Source organism: Ursus maritimus, unplaced genomic scaffold (assembly GCF_017311325.1).
Source record: "Ursus maritimus isolate PB19 unplaced genomic scaffold, ASM1731132v1 scaffold_3, whole genome shotgun sequence".
Lineage (NCBI taxonomy): Eukaryota > Metazoa > Chordata > Mammalia > Carnivora > Ursidae > Ursus > Ursus maritimus.
The window spans coordinates 45,732,186-45,750,035 of NW_024425563.1; the positions used below are offsets into that span (position 1 = coordinate 45,732,186).

The following is a 17,850-nucleotide window of genomic DNA, read 5'->3' on the forward strand; positions in this document are numbered from 1 at the left end:
GAATTGGTAAGAAATTAACATGGATTCTCATGGTCAGCTTTTGTTCTCATGGTCAGCTTTTGTTCTGCTAACCTAACTGCAGGGACATGGAAAATATAGTATAGCCCCATTAAGTTATGGATTCTCATTGAGGGTTATGACAGCAAGTTTATGGTTATTTACTAGGGTAGAATGGAAGTCTGGCAGCCATTTCATTTGTAGTCATTTCTGTCCACAATCAAATGGGCAGTTTTCTCAGCAGGGCTCACAGGCACAGTGGTGGGATTTCAAGGTACTGGGCAGTTTCCTGGCCTCCTTCCACCTTCTAAAGGATGCAGGAGATCTGAGAGGGCAGTCAGGAGCCATGGAGCAGAGGAAAAGGCTCAGAAAGGGGGAGTCAAGGACCATATTCACAAGCCTGCCTTGGACAAGCCTCACTGGCATAAAACTCATCATCTAGACACGTCTGAATATATGTTCACTCTTCTGTGCATTTTACACTTGGAAAGCACTGAACCAAGAGGGGGCATTCATAACTCTTAATCTTCAAGGTCTGAAGTCTGCTCAGTGTCATTTACAAAGGAAGATCTAAATAATATCATTAATAGAAGCACAAAGTGTATAAAAGACACCTCGTTATCTGATGTATACCATTACTCTACATGCTGGTAAGCTTTTTAATATGAGTTGAATATTTTGCCATTTACATCATTCTATTAGCTTTCAAAGTTCTTTCTTTTATGATACTGTAGATAGGTGTCTGCAACACCAACATGCCATAGAAGAAATTTAAACTAGAAAAGTCAGTGGAAGTAAATAATACACAATGGGTAAGATAGCTCTCCAGTCTTTGAGAATCAATATTCCATTCCTTGGAAATGATTCCCTATATATATAAGGACAACTTCATCTCCATCTTTTTGGCTGAGCCATAATACCCGTTTGCAAATCTGGGTGTAGCTCCTAGCACCATTCCCCTCTTCGCTCCTCTAATCTACCCCAAAGGGAAGAATAATTCATCCAACTTCCCAGATGAACAGCATGGAAGATAGAGCCTACCACTAACTCTTGGCATGCAAGTAAGTAGCTCATGAATGTTGAATTTGACTCCCAAGAGACAACAGATTGCTTTCAGTTCATTAATCAATCATAAAAATATAGGGCATGCTTACTACGCTCGGGGCTCTGTGTTCAGCCCTGTCATCGCTCATGAAACAAGAGCCTCACAGGTGTGGAGAGGAAAGGTCTGAGGAGCTCAGGGGTGTTCTGCATTTGCAGCAGGAGGAAACCAACTTGAGAAATCTAACATAGGCCCCCAAATAGAAAAGTCAATATTATGGTGCCTTGGGGGATACCAAGTAAGATCCTGTCTAGAGGACAGTTTGATCTAGGGACAAATCTGCATATGAAAACCACGAGAACATACGAAGGCACCGAATTGTGTGGGACAGACCACACATGAAATAGAGCCGTGGAATAGGTCCCAAATATTAATGGATGTATACTAAAATACTACTCTTTGTTTATCTGAAATTCAAATTGAACTAGGCATCGGTTTTTATTTCTTTTTTCCTAAATCTGGAAACCCTTCCTAGGAAGAGAGCAAAAGTGGAAGTCAGAGGCAGTGAAGAGAGAGGATGTAGTCATTCATCAGGTCACTGCTCCCCCCTGCTTGGGGCTGTTTTGATAGCAATCTGATTCAGTCTTGGGTCCCTTTGTTGTCTCTGCCTTTCTTGAAGATAATATAGCTGTCTTTGTTAAAATGAGAGAGAGAGTGGCTGGGTTTAAAACAACAACAAACAAACAAAAACCTATTCTTTTCCTAAACTTTTTGCTCACAGGGGTCTAAACATAGTCTCTCTCTCCACACCTGACCAAGCTTTTAACCAGTCAAGAGCTTAAGTTAAATGGCCCTAGAAAAATCATAAAACATCCACATGTTTTCAAGGTGGATAATACTGGATCCTCATATCCAGACAAAACTCAGTCAGCTGGGTGTGGAACAAAGGACCTGCCGAGACCGACGAGTAGCCTCCACACTGTGACCCAGTAATGCCGGGAGGAAGCCTGACTCAGTCCCCGGGTGCGGCTCTGTGTCAGCCACTGGCAAAATCAGGACCGACCTGTGAAATGTAGATTGATTAAAGAAGACACAGCACTGAATTTGTTTCCAATTGTACAAGATTCTCTTCGGTGAACAAAACAGAAGACAGTTGATAAATAAAAAGAAAGGCAGCTCAGAAGCTCTTCTCACATTCTCATTGAAGATTGTTTGTTAAAATAAAGAACTCGATCAAAAAATAGAGGGCTAATTTAGGTAGTCACATGGATTCAGCAAGCGACAAAAATGTAACAAATCCCATCATGAAAGAAGGCTGGTTCTGGAGCATTCCTGCCGCTGATTATCTCGGGACAACAGCTGGAGTTGGACAACCCACCACCTTGGCGAACCTGGTCACCGTGGAGATGACTAACAGAAATTGGATCTCCAAGAAGTGAAGGAAGCCCACCATTTTAAGCAAACAAAACAAAAAAAATCTAATAATTTGTAGATATATTGCTGAACCCTAAAATCCTGGATCCTTAGATGGTCTACCATCTTGTTCAGAAAGGAACACCTCTCTTTACGGAAGAACACTGAGCAGATTATCAGTGAGCAAACACATGCATGAAATGGGTCTCCCCGAAGCACAGGTGAATTCGGTCTATGTGGTGTAACTATGCAGATTCTTCTAAAAAATAGAATTGAAGACTTTATTCTACAAAAGCATCATCTATGGGAGACTAGTCCCCCGAGGTGGGTAACACTTGCCATTGATGTCAGCGTTGATCATAACATTTTGGAATTCCTCTTTCGGAACTTTCTGAAGACTTAACACACTTTTTCTTGAATATCCTTACAGCTGCCTTTCTCAAAGTGTGGTCTGGTCATTCAAAACAAAAACTTCAGGATGTTTCTTAAAGATTACAGATTAGGAATCTACTCCTCCTCCCTCCTTCAGACCAAATGAAGCAGAATTACTGAGGGGCGTACTGCAATGTGTTCTTTGATAAAGCCCTAGATAATGTTTAAGCATACACTAAAGTCAGAATCACTAGTATATGGGAACAATATATTTGTTTTGAGTTGAGAGTGGCTGTTATTTCAGCAAACAGGCAGAAGTTATTCAGAGCCAAATTCGGTAAAAAGGGAAGTGATCCAAGCAGGAAATACATTTGAGACAAAAACGAGGCATGATCCAAGATAATGAAATCTGTACTGTGTCCTGTTCTGAAGGTATTTTAGAAGAGACATTCCCAACATGCACTGAGCAATGGGACCTCAGCAGAAATAAAACACAGCTACCCAAGACGATGATGGGAAACGGACCACACTCACATAATACACGTGTTCAAGTTTATTTCATGACTTCATAGTCACACCTCAAATATAATTATTGCCAGTACTCTGACTACTGAAAATGGTTTTAGTCCCATCTAGTCCTGTTCATACCCTCCACACACCGTGTGCCAATGCAAATGTTATGGCTTCCCGCAGAGGGTCTCATCACCCCACATTCGTCCTACGCTCCAACCAACCAGAGTTACTTGCAGCTCCATAATTTGCTCTCTCCAACATGTCCACTGCTTTTCACATGTTCTTATTTTAAGATCCTGAACGTCCTTTTAGTAAACTAGGGGCAGATCACACGATGGTTGAAAGGGCAGGCTCTAGACCCTCACTGTCTGGCTTTGACGCCCAGTCGGTGCATCCATAAGCAAGTTACTAATCTCTCCGTTCCTCTGTTCCCTCATCTTTAAAATGGACATGATAATAAAAGTACACCTGCCTCACTGAGTCGTTGTAATAATTAAATGAATAAATACATGCAGCGTGCTTGTAGCAGTGGTTGGGACACAGAGCAATTCAATGATTATTAGCTATCACTGGTAACCAGAAAAGGCCTCCCTGCACAGGAAGAAAAGTTAGGCCATTCTTTTATTTTAATTATTTATATTTAAATTTTTAATTCAAGTATAATTAACATAACAGTGTTATATTAGGCTCATTCTTTTCTGTGCTCTCACAGCTCTTTTTATATTTTAAATATATACTTGCCTATTTCTTCTCTAACTACTTTACGAGTTTTCCGAAGCAGCAATTTTGGTCTTTATCATCATTACATTCCCAGGATTTTGCCTCTGGTCTGGCACAGAATGAGTGTAGTTCTCTGAATCTAATCCACTCTTAAAAATGTGTCAGGCAGCAAAGTGTCAAACAGCAAGAGCCTATATCCCATTATCTTAAATAGAAAAAAGTAATTTATGCAAAAATATGGATTTCCCAAATATTACTAAAATGCCTTTAAATAACTATATAACAATCTGATAAGGATTTCTGCCTACCATAAAATATTTAAAGCCCAATTACATAATTGTTTAACACTTAACGGAGTAATTAACAGGTATTTGGTGTGCAGTCCACTGCTGAAGAGAATGGGAACCTCATTATCCTATCCCGAACAGGTACCATAAAGAAATACTATCTGGGTTAGACCTGCAGGGGTAGTGCCCCCTGGTATGTGGCCTAAACAAATACCAAAGGGCTAATCCCTCAGGGAAAAAGTGGAGAGACTTATGGCTATCATGTGCGATGTGCTTCAACACAAAACCAGGTCGATCAGGGGAACAGTGAGATACTCGAGCAGCCCCCTTCCGTCTCCTAGCTCCCTGCTCCTCAAAGCGTGCTCCTGGGACCAGCCGCACGGGCCTCACCGGGGAGCTGGATAGAAATGCAGCATCTGCACTTGGAAGGGGAGTCACGTGCACATGAAAGTTGGAGAAGCTGCCCTGCTCCTGAGAACTTACCATAGCAGGTGAGAACTTGTTACAGCAGGTTTTTAGCCGGGAGGATGATTTTGGCTAAAATGTTCTATCGAGTTGTTGCTGCAGATATTCTGAGAGCGAGTGTTTGGAGAGCAAAGGATGCCTGTGCTCATTGCATGTTTGCAGAATGAGGCAAAGATTGTGAAGGCAGAGCCCTGGTGTCGATTCAATGGCTGTGTGACCCTGAGTAGGTTATGAAACAGTTTTGCATCTCATTTTCCTCAATTTCCAATAAAAGTGGAGTTATAAAAGTGTACTATTTTAATAAAGCTCAGATGAGATAATGCACGTAAAGAACCGTAGGGCTGGGAACATTGCGGTGATAGGTTCACATTTACGCAGTGCCTACCCTGTGCCAGCAACTGTCCTTAGGCTTTCACATGTGTATCTCATTGAAGTCCCCAAACAACCCTATGAGGTAAGTGAGGGCTATTATTTGCAGACAGCCGCTAAGTAACCAGCCTTAGGTCGCGGAACTAGTAAGGGGCTTCAGACCCAGCACAGCCACCTTGAATGACCGTAATTCCCAGCTTCTTCCGAGTATGTACCAACCAATGCGGAGGCCTTCGTTGGCAGGCTCACAATTCTCCACTTCGGTTAAATATTAGATTATCTGAATTGTCCTTAACTTTTCTTTGCCAGGATTGAACACTCTAAAATCTCTTTGGAATGAACTGAATTCTGCCAACGAGTTAACAAATGAGAATTTGTCATAAATTTGCCTACCTGTAGTGATACTTTGGGTCTCTCCACTATTTCCCTGTAATTTAAAATTTCATGTATTCCCAGCTACCTGGTTTATTTTCCAATTTATTCTTCTGATTTCAAGGAATAATTCTCAGCATTTTGCAAAGCTTGAGAGAACAGTAGGGTGACAGCTGCATAGTGAGAGACAGGAAGCATAATCCTTAAATGAGTTTGCTTTATAGTCAGATTATCATTGCCTAGATAAACACAAGTTCTTTTATATTCAACACAAAGACATTTGAAGAATATTGTGAGTCCTCTGTAAACAAGGTTTCCAATTATTGAAAAAACAAAGCTTTTATAATCCCTCAGCAGCTGGTATATGCTAAGTTTTTACTTAATAGAAATAATTTTAAAACCCAATTTAGCAACCTCCTACACAGGGCAGTTAGACTACTGAATTTTCTGAGATACAGATCAAGTTCAGGAGAAAAGGCTTTGATGGGGGGATTTATATTGGTGATACTGGGTAATTTTATCCAGAAAAAAATAAGTATGGATAATTCCCTTCTAATTAAAAATCAAAGTTCTCTATTGAAAAGGACAGAAAGAAAATGCAAGTACTGAGATTTATATTCTTGTAGTCAAAGTGCATGGTTTAGAATGAAAGTCGAGCAAACTTAAAAACTCCGGTTTCTTTTCATCTAGAATTGAAAGCCTTTTTCCTTACAGCATTACTTTAAGGCTTCTAGAGTTCTGATGGGGCACTGATGGGGTAAATTCCTTCCTGTCTTGATTGCAATGTATTATAAAAATATCTACTGGCCGGTCTTTCTGTAATAAATCTCCTTAAAAGGTTACCAATAGTTTTCCAAAGTTCTGTAAGTAGATACAAGTCGGGCACTTTAATAACCTGGTGTAAATATTCTGCGAACTTATAGACATACACAGTATATCAGATTAGGGGTGCTCAGGACCAGAGCAGTTCCCATTCACTTGGTTTGTTTTCTGTCTCCTTTTTTTTTCTTCAGATTTTTCCAGGAATTGTGATGTAAAAATCAGTGATAATATTAGAACAAATAAGAAGTAAAAGAATTTTAGACCAGCGGTTCTCAACTGGGAGGGTGGGTGGTGTTTTTGTTCCCCAGCGGATATTTGGCAATGTCTGGAGATAGTTTTGATTGTCATGAGGGAAGGGTGCTACTAGCATGTGGTGGGTAGAGTCCAGGGATGTTGGGAAAATCCTGCAAAGTACAGGACAGCCCCTTCTACAACAAGGAATTACTCCAGCCAAAATATCGATGGTGCCGAGCCTGAGAGACCCTGTTTGAGACAAAAAGGAACTTTGGACTCTTGAGCATTCCCAAGAAAGGTTATTCAAAATAATTTGTTGGACCAAAATATAAACAAGCAGTAAATACTTTAAATACACCAAGTGGAGTAAAAGGAAGATAAGAGGAAATATTTATTTATGAGAACACTAATAATTTACAAAAGTAGCTTTTAAGAAAAGACTGACACTTCCAACTACTCAGGGAAATAGCCTAGGTAAATACCAAACTGAAGATAAAGAAGGAAACCCTCCTTCCAGCTCCCCCTTGAAAAAACTGTAAACAACCTGAAATATAAAAAACATTAAGAAAAAATGTATTACTTGGGAGTAACCATCCATGCTATGCATACATGGAAACTAATGTTTAAATCCCTTACTGCTATGGGATTTCATGCCTCACAGCATGTTCCTTTGAAACTCTGCCCTGATCACTGGCTTGGAAACAAAACTTCCACCACACATGGCTCCCCAAGTCACAGAGGAACCGCTCCACCCGGGGAGCTGAATGGCTGGCTGTCCAATACCTCAGTGATGTCTTGAGGTTTCATTATATAAGCAACCATACAAGATATTCATCATAAAAGAGGAAGGTGAATTACCCAAATGAGCTGTGTTTGGATTTGAAAAATAATAGCGGGGCAACTACTCCCAGACACACACATGCAAATACCCCACCTCGCACATCAGCCCTTTGTTCCTGCCTCTGTTTTTCTCCAGGTTCAGACCTACGGACACTGACTTAGAACCCTGGAGGGTCGGGCTTGGGAGGAGCGGAGGAGGATCAACGCTTAACAGGCCTCTTCAGTATGTGTGCCACGGTTCTCCCAAAAAGCAAGTCACACGGCACCTGAGACAAGCCCATATGATTGGATTATTTGAAGATCACGCAGTGGCGTGGAGAGGAGATCCAAACCAACATCTGATGGATGCCAAAGTCCGTAGTCTTTTTTGATACCAGAAAGAAGGGAAACTGTCCACGGGACAACAGAGGTGACGCACTCAGGAAAAACACTGATTTTGCTATAATAAATAGGTGGGCTGCCCCCAAATTGTTAGGCTCCTAAAAGTGCCCATTCTGGAGACCTGCGTGAGCTGACATTTACCAGCAGCTCTTCTATCACGTGTGATGGCCAATCTCCTTTCCTCTTCATCCCTCCGAATAGTCCCACCAGAGCATCATCCACCTAGCGCCCAAGCCACAAACCGGCATCCCAGATTCCTTCCTCCCTCCCGATCCCACCTGTACTCGGCCACTAAATCCTGCCCATTGTATGTCATTCCTTACTCTTGAAATGGTCTCTTTCTTTCCATGTCCACTGTGCTATCTAGTCACCCAAACCACTGAAATAGCCTTTTTATGGGTTTTCCTGTCTATACTTTCATCACCCTCCAATCTGTCTTTCATACTAAAGTCAGAAAATGCCAATCTCATCAAGTTCTCTGCTCAGAATTCTTCACTGGTTCCCCATTGCCAAGTAGTCAAACCTACACAACTCAGTGAGTCTGTCCCAGACCACCCTACTTAAAAGTGGTACCTCTTCACCTCGGCATACCCCCTCTCCCTTTTCTGCCTTATTTTTTCCTGTGACACTTGTCATCATCTGACATACTGCATATTTTACTTGTGTGTTTATTGCCAATCTTTCTCTTTCAAATGGAAACGACGCAAGGATAGAAACTTTTATGTTTTGCTTATTGCTATTATCCCCAGAGTCTAGAACAGAGCTGGCACCTGGTAGGTGCTCAATAAATATTTGTTGAGTGGATAAATGAATGGCAGACAGGCTTTTCCTAGCATGGTCTTGCTTGTGTATCCCGAATACGTCCCTAGCAGTACACACACTCTTGCCCTCCACATCCTTATTCCCCAATTCTTTATGTTCCTGCCACAGAGATCCTTGTAGTTTCTGAAACACATCCTGTTTAGTCATACATTCCGATCATTCTTTGGACAGGGTATTTCCTACGCCTGGAATTCTAATATTTGCTCTCCAACCCATCTATGCCTTAACCTGGCAAATCTCACTGATCTGAAAAATAAGAGGGAAATTGTCTTTTTACTTATTTATGTTTCAAGTATAATTAACATGCAGTGTTATATTAGTTTCAGGTGCACAATATAATGATTCAACAATTCTGTACATTACTCAGTGCTCACCACAATAAGTTACTCTTGATCTCCTTCATCTATTTCACCCATTCCTCCACTCACCTCCCCTCTGGCAGCCACCAGTTCTCTATATTTAAGAGTGGTTTTTTGTTTATTTGTTTCGTTTCTTAAATTCCACATGAGTGAAATCATATGGTATTTGTCTCTCTGACTGACATTTCACTTAGCGTTACACCCTCTTGATTCAACCACATGGTTACAAATGGCAAGATTTCTTTCTTTTTTTATGGTTGAGTAATATTCCATTGCATATATATACCGCTTCTTCTTTATCCATTCATCTATTGGTGGGCACTTGGGCTGCTTCCGTCTTGGCTATTGTAAATAATGCTGTAATAAACATAGGGATACATGTATCTTTTCAAATCAGTGTTTTTGCACTTTTGGGGCAAATGTCCAGTAGTGGAATTCCTGGATTGTGTGGTAATTCTAATTTTAATTTTTTGAGGAACCTCCATTCTGTTTTTCACAGTGGCTGCCTGCACCAGCTTGCATTCCCACCAATAGTGGACGAGGGTTCCTTTTTCTTCACATCCTTGCCAATGCTTGTTATTTCCTGTGGTATATATATATATATATATATATATTATACATACACAATAGAATATTACTCAGTCATTAAAAAAAAGAATGGGATCTTGCCATTTGTGACAATAGGAATAAACATAGAGGGTATTTTGCTAGGTGAAATAAATCAGATAAAGAAAGACAAATACTGTATGATTTCACTTACACGTGGAATCTAAAAAACAAAACATATGAATAAACAAACAAAGAGCAGAAACTGATCCATAAATACAGAGAGCAAGCTGATGGTTGCCAGAGATGAGGAGGATGGACAAAATGGTTGAAGGGGAGTGGGAGATACAGGCTTCTGGTTATGAAATGAATAACTCATGGGGATAAAAGGTACAGCACCGGGAATATAGTCAATAGTATTATAATAGTATTGTATGGCGAGACATGGTAGCCACACTTGTGGTGAGCATAGCATAATGTATAAATTTGTTGAATCACTATGCTGTACACCTGAAACTAATGTAACATAGAATGTTAACTATACTTCAATAAAAATGAATGAATGAATGAATGAATGAATAAATAAATAAATGTAAAAAAATAAATAAATAAGAGGTAAAATGCTGCCATCTTGGGAAAATCTTTCCTGGCTGCCTCAAACCAGCTTAGGTATTATTTTTTACCTTCCCTCTGAACTTAAGGCCTGAGTTAGGGCCATAACCTTAGTGGAACTGGGATTGTTGGTCTTTATGACCTCTAGAAGTGAGCTCATTGAGGGAAAGGCTCCCATCTTTTTCTGTTGTCCTGGTACCAAACAAGGTATCTTGCACGGAACTCTGCTTCAATGGAAGTACCTGTCTGAAAGACAGCTCTGTTGGAGTTGATTCGCATGCATGGCAACAATAAAACAACAGTAATAATTGCTAATAGTTATTTAGAACTTTTATTGTGCCAAGGCACTATTGTAAGCACTTTCTTTACATATATTGACCCATTCAATCCTCATGACTATCTAGTAGGTAAGATCTATTATGCCCATTTCCAAAGGATGAACTGAGATAGAGAGAAGCAGAGCAGAAAAGAAGACTATATTATCCTGGAGCTTGGACCACTAGCCATCATACTCTATTGCCTGGAACTGCATCAGTCCTGCTTCCTGGATCCCTGGAGATGTCCTGCTTGACATATCCTTCCCAAAGCCCTTTGTTCAGCTTTTCTTTCCATTAAGGTAATTTATTAATATCCTTCCAACTAACCTCCATCCCCCATTTTTTTTTTCTCTAAATTTAGCCAGAATTGATTTCTGTTGCCCACAACAGAATCCTAAGTGATATTCCCATTAAGTCCCTATCTCCAAGGCTGGAGCCAGGGTGGCTGTAATGTTTACCAAGCTCTACAGGGGATTCTGACACACATATCAGTACTGGGAAGCACAAATTTGGGCAGCAGTTCCAAAACATGGAGAGAATGAATACCTTCCTGGAACCTTGGGATATCTTCCTAAGACTTCTATATTGATTTTGACCCAGTCTACATGGATTTTGATCAAGTCTATGTGAATTTTGATCCTACTCTCACTGTAGGCTTCCAAGAACACCCAAAAGCCTACCCATGGGTGGCACTCCTCTCTCTAGCTGGCCCAGTGCATCTTACCAGCAGTTCATTTGACCCAGTCTTCCTTGCTACATCTTCCTTGTCACATCTTCCTTGTCACTCATTTTTTGGCTTCCTGTGTTGCTCCCACCACCCACCTTGAGTCTTCCTTGTGTGGACAACCCAGTTAGGTATACTGCTCTGACTCTGCCCTGGCACTGTTGGCTAGGGCTTCGTATTCATCCTCTGGCATCCTGAGGCCACAGCTCCACATAAAATGGCGCTTTCCTCCCATCAAGCCAAATCCGATGGAGGTCAGCCATACTGGCCAGACTGGCTGGCTGGCCTCCCACCAGGGCAGGAAAATCAAACATGATGGGTCCATCTGTCCATCTTCCTGATACTTCCTACAGACCAACACCGTATTTTTAAAAATCCCATAAAGAAGAATCAAAATTCAGGACTTAATCATGCATAGAAATTTTAGGTTAACAACTAATCTCATATTCTTCTTGCTTCAAAATACATTTTCCTTCTTCCTTTGGTCTTTGGTGCAGATGAAAATCTGAGACTACTCTCCATAGGATAAGGTTTCCACTTTCAAAAGCCATCTCCTTGTCACCTAATTGCTTGTTCCTCCTCCCACTAAGTAATTCTTGTTCTTTTAATTTTTTAAAATAGATCTTATTTTCAATCCTTAATTCATCTTTGTTATTCTCCTTGGAACTCTTTTTAAATTCTCCAAATACCTCTTAGGTTCAAAAAGCTTGAAGTACCCAACAGAATTGAATCAAATCAAGGAAAACTTAATGCTGCCATTAAATTTCTAGGGGAAAAAAGATTGGGTGAGTATATTCATTTAATTCCTCATTCTTGTTAGTAAATTCCTTCCCTCAGAACTTAATAGTGTTTGGGTTAAGTGGTCCTGTATGTGCTTTGGAAAAGGCAAAGAATGCCCATCATTCTCTTTCTTCTCCTCAGTTTTTTTCTCCCTCCTTCTAGAGTAACAGTATTTAAATGTAAGTATTCAGTGTAAGTATTCAAATGTATGTGTTCCAACCGATGAATAAAATTAATCCACCTGAAAAAAAAAAGAATGGCAGACAGAACTAGGGAGGTGGTAGAAATGAAAGACTGTCTACCGAAATGTCCTCAATCTTTTTTGCATTATAATCTCTCTTTGGAACCATTTTACATGCTTTTTTCCTTGTCATCTCTCCCAAATGGAATTTTAATACTACAGACAGACTGTGTATCTGTTTATGTTCTGTATGTGTACCTGTGCTTTACACATTAGAAGAGTGTGCTCCCTTAAGGACTGATGTTGCCCCCTCACCCTTGGGGTTAATATCACTCCGATTGAGAACTCATTGTCTGATGAGATCAGTGGGGCCTTCAGAATGTTTTCAACACTTGTTCTCCCCAAAGGAAGGTGAGATATGTATCTCTGCCTCCTTCTTATAGACAAGAAAGCCGCAGTTCAGAGTGGTAAATGAGCCTGCTCACAGCCCTACCCAGGGCTGACAGATTTAGGAAACGCAGTCCCTGATTTCAGGTCCAATACTCATTCCTCTATATGGTGATGATGCCATAAAATTTGGAAGCCTGTTCTCCATTATTTTTAAAAATTACCTAATTTAGCATTTCTGGAAGAGGCATTCCCCCCTAAAATTATTCCCTGTATGGTAATAAATAAGACTGAAAGTGCCTTATTAATAAATGTCTTGCTTTTGAATTCTTTTTCTGGCGAATTAGTCCGCGTTACACATCCTTGAGCTATCGCTTTATGGTGCTTCCAGCAGCCCTGACATAAGACACACCCCTGCTGTTCAGGGTCACGCATCCAAGAGGTTGTTTTTGTCCCCTGGGCCAGGGCATATCCTGCCATCACTCTTCTTGCACAAACAATCTCTGTTTTCTCTTCTTGACCTTTTCTTATGAAAATGCTCATACATACCGAAAAACTGAAAGACTTTTATAGCAAACATTCATACACACCACTTAGATCCTATAATATTTGCTGTACTTGCTTTATGACATACCTATTTATTCATCCCTCTATCCATTCATTAATTCAACTTTTTTTAAGGGGATGTATTTCATAGTCAGGGGCAGACATAGCCCTCTTTCTCCCAAATGCGTCAGCATGCAAATCATTCATCAGAATTCAATAACATATAGACTTTTCATGGGGGGGGTAGTACCAGCTTTGTTCTTGAGATCAAAGAATGCGAGTTTGTTTACATGTTCGGGTGGCATTTCTGGATCAACAGACTCTACACCCCTCTTTAATTTCCTGCTTATGGGGTGGGTCACCTTTTCTAACAGGCCACCATTTCTTGATGGGAGAAAAGTGGCCACAAGAAAGCTGGTAGAAGAGTACCTGCTTGTTGTCACTGCCTTGGCCTTGTCCATCAATTTACACATGTTAGACATGAAGGCCAAAATGTTTCTTAAAATGGCTTGGGATCAAATTCATCCTGAATAACAGGCCTAAGATTCCCTCTCTTTTGCTAACATCTATATAGTTCTTGGGAGATGGTAGAAATTAAAGACCAGTGGTTCCCATATGTAAATGACAGGCACGGTTAAGTGCTTTAAATATATTAACTCATTCTTCCAAGTTACTTACAGTGTAGGACTAAGGGCAAACTTTTTCTGGCAAGGCCTAGATAGTAAATACTTCATCCTTTAAGGACCACAGTACTTGAAACAGTCTATTTCAAGTGCTCCACTTGCCGTGGGAGCATGAAAGCAGCCACAGACAATATGTAAAGGAGTGAGCATTGCTGTGTTCCGTTAAAACTTGATTTACCAAAATCGACGACGGGCTATAGTCTGCCAACGCCTCTGCTAGACTAACAAATGTTAGAGTCCATTCTTTACGATCGGTGTCAGGACATCTTATTGTTAGCTCAAAACTTAGAGCCTGTCAATGCCTCCAAGGCCTTTTTGTTTAATGGTGGGTCAAATCGTCTCTTTGTATTCGTGCCCTTCCATCTCTTACTGTACTGCGAAGAGAGAATCATTAATTTTTAATCTACGAGATACTGGTGCCAACTTAAAAATCGAACAGAACTAAGGCAGAAAATGGTTGAAGTATACTGTTAAACAGACTAAGACTGAAACCTTAAGGGATCTGACCTGCATCCTCGAAATGAAAGGTACTGTGGAAGCATCGTTAAGCATGGTCTTTGAGACGTCATGGAACCCTGAGGACCACAACAAGAGCAAAGGGACAAACCAGAAAAGTGTAATTACAGGCTTGGTAGAAATACCCAGGAAGATAGGAGAACGATTCATCAAACAATCAATGTGTAATTACCTAGAAGGACACAAGGTGCTGGATGGCAACCAATAGGCCTTTGTTCGGCTGTGCCAAGGCTGTTCAATTTCCTTCCAAGTGGATGGGGAGATGACACTGGCTATGTAAATAAGGAGGAAGAAAGAGATACCATCGCTAAAGTAAAGCTTGCTATTCTGTCCAACAAGACAGGGAGATGCAGTGTACTTAGAGCTAATGTCAAGTGACACTGTGGTTTGTTAAAGGACACAGCCAAAGGTGATGGATTACCAATGGCTCAGTGTCAGCCTGGAGACGATGAGGGGAGTGGTAGATTGAGGCACAGAGGTGGGGCCAGGAGAGTAGCGGTGCTGGACTGACTTTTATTAGCCAATTAGCCACCTACAATCCTGAACTGAGAAACGCTCGTGAAGCACACAGAGGATCTACTGAGTAAAGAGACTACCACCCTGGGATATAGACATGTGTTCAAAGTATTCCTGACGTAACGATAACGGATTTGGTATTTTCATTCATGGAAATGTCCATTTCTTTTTTTTTTTTAAAGATTTTATTTATTTATTTGACAGAGAGAGAGACAGCCAGCGAGAGAGGGAACACAAGCAGGGGGAGTGGGAGAGGAAGAAGCAGGCTCCCAGAGGAGAAGCCTGATGTGGGGCTCGATCCCCGAACGCTGGGATCATGCCCTGAGCCAAAGGCAGACGCTCAACGACTGCGCCACCCAGGCGCCCCAAGGAAATGTCCATTAAAAGCAAGAGTAAATTATCAAGGATTTGTGCATAGTCATGAGATAAGGAAAACATCTAAAAAGAGCTGGAGTTCATAACAGTATGTACTGAATATGAACAAACATGAGTATGAATCATATTAGAATGGAATTTAAATATTTTTTAATTGCAAACATAGTGTCACACTAAAATGTATAACAAACCGGGGGATGGGGTGGGTTTAGGAAACCAGGCTAAATTAAGTACTGACCATACTCCTATAAGGATTCATATTGGGCCTCTGCAACATTCCAGGGTACGGGAAAGCTAGACATAGCAAAGAAAGGCAAAAGCAAAATATTTTTAAAGGGTGGAAAATAACATTCAGGAGGAAGTATATCTAGACAACAAAAGAAGGCTATGGGGTGACTTGGCATCCACTTTGAAGTTCACGAAGAGTCTAGCACAGTGCTAAGCAAACAGGAAGCGTCATCGGGGACAAAGCATCTTGCGTCTTCTATCCTAGAGTACAGGGAAGGGAGCAGGACATAGAAAACAGAGGGCACGAGAACACTGTTACAACAGTGGTGCTCACACTTGAGCGAGCATAAGGATGACCTACAGGACTTGTTAAAACCCAGATTTCTGGGCCCCATCTTCAGGTTTGTGATTCAGAAGGCCTGGGGTGAGCCAGGGAATCTGTATTTCTGACAAGTTCCCAGATGATGCTGTAGCCACTGGTCCTGGGACCACAGCTGAGAAGCACTGGGTTAGAAGGCCAGTCCGAGGTTCGGTCTGGGTTTGACTCAGAGTCTGCCATCCTTGTGCTGCTTGTCTCATCTCCTCTTGGAATTCCCATGAAGAATGACATGTGTAAAACTCTAACCCAGCACTCAGGGCACAGCAAGCACTCTAAGTCTGTTAATTCTCATTACCGTGAAAAGACTGACAAGTAATTCGGCAGTATCATTTAGGGTAGTCCGATTAGAATTAGGATGGTCAGAGATTATACCATCTACGCTTTTCTGATGGAAAGTAGAGTCAAGATTACAAATCTGTTTTCAAACATCTCACTGCTTGGTTAGCCAGACCATACTAGCCTGGGAGACGAAGCTTGCCCAGGGCCAAGTGTGGCTTAAACTTTATCAGCATTATTTCTCAGTTAACGTTTAACCGGGTGAGTAAACGTGAAGCATGTCTTTAAAACTTCACTAGGGCACCCAGTGCTTTGTAACTGGCTCCCCTTTCTGGATAACCCTGGCCACACCTGAAGTTTTGCTGGACCTGACCTCTGAGTCACAGAGCAGACATACTGTGGGCTGTTCTGGACAGCAGCTGCTGTGGAAGTGAGGCATTGGTTGGCCCTACGAAAGCCAGCACCTCCTCATGACCGCTGTGTTGCAGTCTGGACCACCCACTCCTGCCCCTCATCAGGGAGTGATGTATCTTGGGTTATGGCTGTCACAGGTGAGGTAAGGGTAAGACAGCTTGTGTTGTAATCCCTGATGCTCTCGGTTGTTCTTTTCTTCCTAAAACAACTAACTACACAATGTAGTATTTCACCTCAAGTAATTCTATAAAGGAATACACAGTTTCAAATTTGATTTTCAGAAATAAAAATCACCCAAGGAGATCAAGGAAGCTTCTCAAGAACTTTTACTTATTGTCAATCACTGTTTAATCTCCCCCTTCATTTTCCTTATTCGGTTTTAAGCAGAAACCTTCCATTTTTGCCTCAATTTGTGCTTCAGCATATATACTATTCTTTGTTGACTCCTTCCAGTTCAGCCCACCTGTCCCCTTGGCTCAGAGCCCCTGAGTCTCTGAATTCTGTAGCAGCTTGTCCTCAGGAACCCCTTATCCTCTGTTCATGGTATCACTTGGAAACGACTAAATATTTACAGGTGCAAACATGCAGGGTCTACATTACATTAGAAGAAGTTCAAAGTACTCTCAAGAGAGTGACTTCTTTTTTGAAGGGCTATGTATTTTGGCAGTACTTATCCATAAGAAAGTTTTTATTTAAGGAAGCACAAAATTCTTGGTTCTATATTTGGAAAAAATATAATTCATCTGTCTAAAATTTTTTCCTAACATTCGTTTTATTAGAAGACTTTCCCCCTTGACTATAGTAGGTCTACAACCAAAGCACGTCAAGCTCACATGAAATCACATCAAGAAGAAAGCCTGACTGCATTACGGAGTTAGCTGAAAGCCTAGAAGTATGATGGAAAAAGGCTTTTATTCTAGGTTGTGTCAATATGCAAGGGAAAAAAGAAGACGAGTGGAGAAAGTCTAGGATAAAAAGAACAGAAATATTTCTTACCAGGAAGAGCTAGCCTTCTGATTACTACACATAAAGCCAATTAAAAGGTAATGGGATTGATTTTTGTGTGTGGCTTGCAAAATCAATCTCATTACTTTAGAGACATACCTTGTCCAAACGTCTTGAATCAGTAGAGTTTCCATGCTCCCCCAAATGCACATAGGTTTAAAAACGTTTATTTTCAATGAATAAAATAAGAAAAGAGGGAGGATTATAGAATAGTAGAAAACCCCTCTGAGTTTACTTTAAATCTGATTTGAAATGTACTGAGTTAGTTGAGAATGACATGGTCAATCAATGTGGCTTGTTAAGATCTTCCAGATATGCCTAAGACGAGATAAACACCTCAAGCTACAAGATTATAAG

General features: G+C 40.9%; 1 protein-coding gene across 3 annotated transcripts in view; it reads right to left on the minus strand.

Annotated features, from left to right (window-relative positions):
* CHN2 (chimerin 2) overlaps window positions 1–17,850 on the minus strand; it is a 282,816-nt gene that overhangs the window by 105,039 nt on the left and 159,927 nt on the right. The gene's annotated exons all lie outside the window — the stretch shown is intronic.